This window comes from Pygoscelis adeliae, unplaced genomic scaffold (assembly GCF_000699105.1).
Source record: "Pygoscelis adeliae isolate BGI_AS28 unplaced genomic scaffold, ASM69910v1 Scaffold79, whole genome shotgun sequence".
In the NCBI taxonomy this organism is placed as follows: Eukaryota; Metazoa; Chordata; class Aves; order Sphenisciformes; family Spheniscidae; genus Pygoscelis; species Pygoscelis adeliae.
This window is the reverse complement of record NW_008825532.1, coordinates 4,954,622-4,960,944: the sequence shown is the minus strand read 5'-3', so window position 1 is coordinate 4,960,944 and position 6,323 is coordinate 4,954,622. Positions and strand designations below refer to the sequence as shown.

Genomic DNA, 6,323 nt, shown 5'->3' with positions numbered 1-6,323 from the left:
ATCCAGCCCTCCTGGCGGCGGGGAGAGGAGGCGGGGGCGGGGACTGCCCGGGGTTCGGGGGCAGCCGTGCCCTGGGGGAGCAGAGACTCAAAGCGAGAGCGGGAGCGGCCCAGCTGCCGGGGGATGGTCGGGACTGACACGCCTCTAGGACCTACAGCGAGCTCCTGTGGGGTTTTGCAGTGCTCTTGTTCCTTTGCTTACACAGGGCGCTTGATGCGCGTGTGTGTGTGTTTCTGTTTTGCAGATCGCTCTTATATGAGATTAACAGAAAAGGAAGATGAAACGTTGCCCATAGATGTAAGTTTGAGTTTTTATAGCGTTTGAAAGGTGTAAGGCTGTGGGGATAGTTTAGTCTCTCTCAGTTGCTTTTTTCTTAATGTGATAGGCAAGAATAAAGGGTAAAGTAGTTTTTAAATTGTGCTTTCATTTGAGCTCCCTCTGTCAAAAAGAACCGTATTTTCTACCCCAACTTCCTGCGGTGTGTTCTGTCGGTCAGAGAGAGCGAACCCCAGGTCCAGACCTCCCTCTCCTTCTTCAGAACTACCCTGAAGCGTCTTCTCCAGGAATTCCCTGAACGGAGCTCAGAGAGCTTTTGCATTCATCTCCTTCTTTGCAGCATAAACATCCTCCTCCCTCTGGCTTGTGTTGGCTGACATTTGTTTATCCAGTGTGGCTGCGTGCCCGTTTGATCCCAGCACAACCTGCTTCAGGAAGGGGGGGGGGGTATTTGTTTTATTTGCTTGTTTTTTAAATTCCACTTCGACTATTATCTGTTCCATTTTTGCTTAACCGGAAGGGTGAGGAGGTCAAATACCCACGACAGCCGGGCACGGCGTTTGGACCGAGCAGCAGCTGCCACCGCTGCACAGCATGTGCTGGCAGCCAGCTCGTTTCTCGGGGAGCGTATTAGATCCTTAAGCGCACAAGAACACAGTGTTTTGTTCTAAGGATCTTGCTGAGGAGCCGTGTGAATCAACGCAATCCGTGCAACGCAGACCGGTTGTCAGGCAGCTGAAGCTCTTCTCGGCTCTGCCACCGTTTTGCCGTGCTAAGTAGGCGGCGTGTTTAATCTTCCCGTGCCTCAGTTTCCCTACTGCTGAATTGCCCACCTCTCTAAAGCACTTACTGTCACTGGATGAAAAGCACAAGAGACACTGTTTGAAAGATGAGATTCTCTGGTAAATATTAAGAACGTTAAGTAATGAGTGTGTTGCATTGTGCTTCCCTCTGTTACAGATAGTTCTTCAGACCCTGTTAGCCTTTGCAGTTACCTGCTATGGGATAGTACATATCGCAGGAGAATTTAAAGACATGGATGCCACTTCAGAACTAAAAAATAAGTATGTTTTATTTCTTCTTTTCATAAACGCCTGTATCTGCTACTCTCTGTACAAACTGAACACTGTGAAATAGCTCGCTCTCTAGCTCGGTTCTTCTCAAATGCGCGTTGTAGACAATAACACTGAGAGGGACAGCCACACCTGGGAAAGCCAAGAATGTCTTGGATTTCAGAGAGAGTTAGGTAACCGGAACAACTTAAATAAACTTCTTGCTTTTCCTCATCCAAAATCCTGCTGTGCAGAGTTGGTAGAGGAATGAAATGTCTACGCGGGAAGTAAGAGCTCAGCAGTCACAAACTGCTGTCCTGAGATGGTCTCATAGACTACGGGGCGGTACGCTTGGCTCGCCCTGCTTGTCTTTGCTTCTCTACAAGAGTCTGAATTATTTGAGCCTCACACTGAACCTCTCAAGGCAGAATATCTGACAGACTTTAAGAAAATAAGGGATTTTCAATCGAGATTTTGAAAAGGATATGAAATTGGATGGGCAGACGCAGCCCCTCTGGCCATTTCGAAAAGCACAGGGGAATATGGGAAGTAAACAAGTTGACATTGTTGTATTTCATAGCGTTTACCTAAAACCCTTAGCTTCAGGCACAGAAAGCTGACAGTAAACAGCGTCCAGGTATTAACAGAAGTGACAGCTGAACTAAGGCTGGCACATTTGGTACGTGTGCGTGCAGTAACCCACAGGCCTGCCCCTAAGCTCAAGGAAGGAAGGTGAAGTTTGTCTGTGGGGTGGACAGCCTCTGCGTATTGAGCAGTGGGTATTTTTCACGCTTGGCTTTGTATTTCCTCTGTGTTTCAGTTTAGGAAACTTGTAAAATGAGCAAGAGTTTTGGATTCAAAACTTGTATTTCCGTGTCTGTAAAAGTTGGTATACCCTAGACTGACTCTTCTAAAACCCCTGCTCTAAGAGAGTATTAACGTCGACTTTTTACATTTATTTTGAAGGACGTTTGACACATTAAGGAACCATCCGTCTTTTTATGTATTTAATCATCGTGGTAGAGTATTGTTCCAGTCCCCAGACACAGTGAATTCTTCTTCAAACCAAGATGCTTTGTCATCCAGCTCGTCACTGAAATTTCGAAAACTTGAACCTCTGCGCCGCTAAGACTTTTACAGATTATAGTAATAATCCAGGACACTGAGATGTAATATTCAAGTCGGGGATGTAAACACTTTTTTAATTTCTGGAGCAGTATTTATATTGATCTTCCAGACTTTATAAAGTATATATATATAAACTAAGGACCTTCTTTGTACACTGTTAATGAAAATGACTGAATTGTGAATTGGCAATGCAGTGTAAATTATTCTACAGTTATGCTGTGAAACACATCTTCAAATTTTCATATATTAAAACAAGTTGCAGCTGAGTTAACTTCAGTTAAAACAAAAAGCAAGCTAGTTTTTACTGCAGTTAATGTTCTTTGACAAGAGGGAATGTTCGAGTGCTATTTATTTTCTCAGTTTGCTTGCACTACAGTTTATGGAACTCCTTCAGAAATCCTGTGTGCACTGCATCACTTAACAGCAGAAAAAGGGGCAGCGTCTCCTGTTCCTAGAATGCCTAGGAGACCTGCATGGTGTAGGCACGGGAAGTCAAAAAGATTGCTTTCATTTTTATTTTTTTACAATGCTGAAAAATAGTTGTGTGAAGGGTTTGGTTGGTTGTTTTTTTTTTTCCTAGTTTTTCATTATCACGTTATCTCCTTGTTGCCCTCCTTCGTTTAAATGTAAACTGCCCTATGTTGCCCCAAGTTGCCTGGGATGTGGCTGTACATTTGGTGCCTGTGGGGGGGAGGCAGCTCACGTCTGATCACGTAGATAATCTGCCATGCTCAGCTTGTTTACCCACTGTATTTGTGTTCTCTTTGGTTGTGAATACGGGAACGTTCATCGGATGGCCGAGTGCTGCGTTGGCACCAGACACAAGTTCCCGAGTCATCTCCTACGAGAAGTATTTTGCTGTCAGTAAGAAATACCCATTCTGTCAGTGGTCCAGGGGTAGGGTCCAGCAGCTAGGTCTGTTTGCTGGCACTAGCACAGTACAGGTGATCAACCGGTCATGGTACAACTACCCCCTTTTCTGCCGACAGAGCCTTTCAATTTGATTTCTTTTTTCCAGCTGAGCCCTTCGTTGATTTAAGATTACTGTCCTGATTTCATGATGATACAGTCCATAACTCTTACTGACGCCTAAATTCTGATCTCCCCTTAGGGGCTGAATCAATGCTAAAATTTCTCACGGTCTGGCATTTCACCTACCTGACGTAGCAAAGGGATGGTAGTTCGAGATACTGATGGGGCCAGCTAGAATTTTGCCTAGTCTGAGGATGTCTCACTGCCGCTGTGGAAATTCAGCCTTTTGTCCTAGCATCTGTTTTTTTTTAAACTCTTAAGAACTGTCAAAGGCAAAAAGCTTAGCAAAAATCCTATGTAAACCGAAGCCTCTTTTTCTAGCTCTGCCCGTCCTATGGAGTGGGTGCCCCAGTGCTAGAGCAATATCTGTAGCTGCTGCTCTACAATCACTCTTAAGCATCTGGGTTTGGTTAGAAAGGGTTACTCTGCCAGCTGAAAGCGTCTGAGCTGCTGGATTACTTCCTAAAGTGTCCTGGTTCCCCCCTAGCTGGTGTCACAAATCAGCTCATGCCAGCTGCTGTCACCAAAGGCCTCAAAAATAGTAAGTCAGCTCTCTATTGCGGACAGAGCTCTTTCCTTGGGGAAGAGGGCTGCTGTGCGGCAGTCACTGCATGGAGGAAACGGCTGAACATCGGCCAGGTGACCTTGTGAGGCGCAGAGGAAAGACGGAATTAGCGGAGGGAGGGAGAAGCAAGGCAGAAGGTCAGTAACCACTGTACCAGACTGATACTGCAACTGTGGTTGGCAGTGAGCCATTTGCAGAGGGTCTCTTAGAGCAGGGCTGCTCACCCTTAATGTCTAAGAAGCCCCATTTGTGCTACCATAAGGCTACGTGGACCTGCCCGAGGCAGAAGGTGCTGCTGTGGGACAGGGTGAGCGGAGAACATCACCTGCTTCTCAGAGCAGGTCCTGCTAGGAACACCCTGTTAGCTGCATCGGGTCTCTTCTCGTGACAAGTAGCCTTACTCTTTCAGCAGCAATGGTTATATCACAAAGCTGTACAAATTATTTTTTCTTATTGATCTCGCAATGTCCAATAAAAATCGATATCCTTAAAGTGTTTGGGAGTTAATTTGTTTATTTCTGACCATCCTGGAGCCTGCCGCAGCAAATCCCTGATGACTGAACGTTTAAAAATGACTGCCTAGCATTGACAAGGATTGCCGTAATGACGGCAGCTCTGTGTGAAAGTGCGTGCCTGGCCTGGTGTTCATTACTATGAGATAAGATCAGTAGGGGGAATCAAAATAGCATGCTACAAGTAGCTAAACAAAACATTTATAGGGAAGTGTTACCAGCCTGGGGATCTGCCTGCCTTTGAGATCCCTAGTCAACATATCTGGCAGAGCTGGCGTATTTTCTGTCTTCCATTTAACCATAGTAAAGGCTTTTCTACCATGTGCTCATCCCCTGCCAGCCCACGGGACAGGCTCCTGCAAGGTCTGGTATTGCAACAGTTGCTGGGGGAAACACTCGGCCTACTCTGGGCTTGAGATGATAGTTAAAATCTTGGACTTGAGCAAGATCGCTTTTCACTCCCTGTTCTGCTTTTCCACTGGGGGAGGTTGAAGAGTTAGCAAAGAACTAGAGGAGTTTGCTTAACTACGGCATCCATCGTGATTGCACCAGAGAGCGCAGCAGACTCACCCTTCGTCTGCTTACTGCGCTGCTGCAGCCGTCTGCCTCCGGCACTGAATATGAGGGTGTAAAAAAAACAATAATCAGTGTTTTAAGGAAGGGGCACCTTAACCAGCTCCCAAAGCTACCTTGTGCTTACCTTGCAACGTGCAGTTCTTCACAGGTGAGCTTCCCTTCTTCAAAAGCAAAACAAAAGTTGTGCCAAGAGCTTCTTGGATTGGACCGAAGAGTTTCCAGCCTCGCCCAGCGCACATTTACTGCCATCACACCTTGAATTGCTTTGACTACAGGACGTGACGTTTCTACTACATTAAATACTAAAAAAAATACACTGGCAAATTGCATTCGTTGCCGGAGTAGCAGGTTTAGCCTATATTAACTTTGCTATTTTCTCCACTCTTCCTCACCAGCCAGTGAGAGTGCAGTGGGGAATTTTTGTTTCTTTAAAACCAAGGAGGGTAGCAGTTGTTTAGACCCTCACAAGGTGAGGAGATGGGGACCACGGTTTGTGTCGGAGACCGTTCACTGTCTCTGCTCTTTCCGAATCAGAGACTGGGGTGGAAGCGCAGCTGGCAGAAATCTCTTTTCCTAGAGAGTTCAGTGAGGGCTGAACCGTAGCACCGCTTGTGAAAATAACTCCTGATCACACATGTCTGACAGTGGCAGAGGAGCTTTGTGCTTCCCCTCCACGCGTCAGCAGAGACAGAGCGTGCTGGAGCCATCGCTGCAGTGTAAGAAAGCGAAGTGCAGCTGTGATACCCGTTAGCATTGCTTGTAAAGTGTGAGGCCGGTGTGCCCTCTCCCCACTGCTGCCAAGCGCTGGATTAAAGCTTTCTCGGGAAAGCCGGTGGCTAACGGCCCCTTCCCGGTGCTCTGGAGCACCAATGCAGCCGCCTCCCTGGAAAAAGCAGGGAATAGCAATGACTTTCTAACTCTAAATTAATTTTGGCTTCCTTATCACTTACATCTCATGCTTTGGGTTCCCTCGCCCTCCACCACGCCGCAGCAGAGCTGCCCTTCTCTGTCTCCAACACCTTCAGTGAGGACATTAGCTATGGGGACATCCTCCAGCTGGCTACAGCCACCTCCCCCGAGAGTGGCACCGTTTCTGCTCTTTTTTGGGGGTCACCTGCACCAAAAGGCAGCAATTTTCCACCAGACGATTCGGAAAGGCTGAGGCTCGCCCCGCACCACCCA

At 46.9% G+C, this 6,323-nt stretch overlaps 1 long non-coding RNA gene across 1 annotated transcript; it reads left to right on the top strand.

Annotated features, from left to right (window-relative positions):
* The first annotated feature begins 244 nt into the window (after positions 1-244).
* On the top strand, positions 245-4,545 carry LOC103923369. Its single transcript, XR_663927.1, has 3 exons — positions 245-297; positions 1,237-1,340; positions 2,295-4,545. It is a non-coding gene; the product is annotated as an uncharacterized LOC103923369 (long non-coding RNA).
* Positions 4,546-6,323: the final 1,778 nt, after the last annotated feature.